Here is a 1944-nt window from a genome sequence, read left to right on the forward strand (position 1 = left end):
CTGGAGGCCTTGAACCCTGTTACCACGCGTATCCCCTTTTTACCTCATCCACCCCCATATGCTATGTTATGTCTCCTCATTTTCTTTTCTTCGTGCACCCCCCACTTCTTATCCCTACACCCCTTCTTTGTATTTCAGTTGGGCCTGTCCCATATACTCTCTGCACCCCTAAGTTTACTAACTCCCACAGTCACTTTATTTTACTCCTATTGTGGGCTTGTTCTATAATTTACTACCACCACCCTTAATAAACACACCTCATTTACTTCATGTACCTCTCACTAATTACTCATGTACTCTCATATTTTGTTTTCTACTTTCATCCTTTAATTAAATTGTTTTTTTATTTACTTATTTTATTTATTTATTTATTTTATTTATTTATTTTATTTATTTATTTATTTATCTTTTATTTATTTATTTTATTTCTTTTCTTTCTTTTTATTTATGAAAAACAAATATTTGAAAATTATAAAAATTGCAAAAAAAAATAGAAAAAAATATAAAAAATGAAAAATGTTCTTTTGCTTTATTGTGTCTGTCCGGTCGCCCGCACCGTGTGACACTCATTTTCAAAAATAGAAAAATAGTTTTTCTTTCTCTTTTAGTGTCTGTCCGATCGCTCGCATCGTATGACACATGTTTTCAAACAATTCAAAAACACCAAAAATATATAAAATTTCAAAATATAAAAAAATCAACGTTTTTAAACAAGACATCTTTTTAAAGAACTACGTAACCCTGATTTCTCATCTTTAATGAGAATACGTAGGACCAAGGTCAATCCTTGTCGGGCCCAAAAAATTAAAAAAATATTTTGTTTCTTTTTAGTATGTTTGTCTTATTATTTCTTTTGGGGGAAAATTAACATTTTGAAAACCACATCGACTTTGCATTTTTAATTAAAGGTACCGCCCTTGGGCAGGCGCGTAGGGTGCTAACACCTTCCCTACGCGTAACCGACTCCCGGATCCAAAATTTGGTTTTTCGCAGACTTTCTTTATTTTATGGTTTTCCATAGTTTTCCAAAATAACTATGGTGCGACTCCAATCTCTTTTTAAACTCGTTTTCTTTTTTGGTTCGCCTTACCGTCGCGATTCTGGTTGCGACAACTGGCGACTCCACTGGGGAAGCTAGAGAGTCAAGCCATTTAATTAGATATGCGGACTGAATGTGGTTTTCCCTTTTCTTTCTTTTTTTATTTTCTTTTATTTCATTTATTTATTTATTTCTTTTCTTTTTTTTTGTCTATTTTTATTTGTATATTCTTGTCTCTATTTTAATTTGTTTATATCTCTCTTGGAATGATTGTGTGTAAATTGTTTTGCATATTTTGTTATATATCTGCTTGGGAAGTTTTCTAGTTGTTTTGCAGGTGGGGGTTATGGTATGCATCATTCTCCCTCCACACACACTTTGTGCATATCATGAGCGGGGCCCTATACTCGGGTCTGTGTAACTTAGAGTTAGAGGGGATTGTGTAGTAATGCCACAGTGGATGAACTTCCCAAGTGGTCATTGTGAGAACCCCAGCTAGAGTTTGTTTACTTCGTTGGTACTCCCACATCTTGTTGTCTACCAACTGTTGTGGGAAATGCCAAGAAGTGGACCATAACTCTAGTGACCTTGATCCTTAAGTATTAAGGAACTATCCTGGCGAGCGCATGTATTTTACCTTAGGACCATTAGGCGTCGAACCTCTGATAAGGCACAAGGGGAGACGTGTGCATTACCTTAATTCTCATCTTATTTTTCTCGCTTTATTTGAATTAGCAATGAAGTCATGTGTCTGTACATTCTTTCGCGGCATGATCATACATGCATTTTGATTATTTCTTCATGCATAACATGTATTTTGTCATGCCATGCCATAACATTTCTTGTGATTCTAGGTCAGAAATTTTAAGGCTGTGATTGAGTTTGTGAAAAAAAAAGAAACAAAA

The sequence above is a fragment of the Vigna unguiculata genome, chromosome 10 (assembly GCF_004118075.2).
Source record: "Vigna unguiculata cultivar IT97K-499-35 chromosome 10, ASM411807v1, whole genome shotgun sequence".
In the NCBI taxonomy this organism is placed as follows: Eukaryota; Viridiplantae; Streptophyta; class Magnoliopsida; order Fabales; family Fabaceae; genus Vigna; species Vigna unguiculata.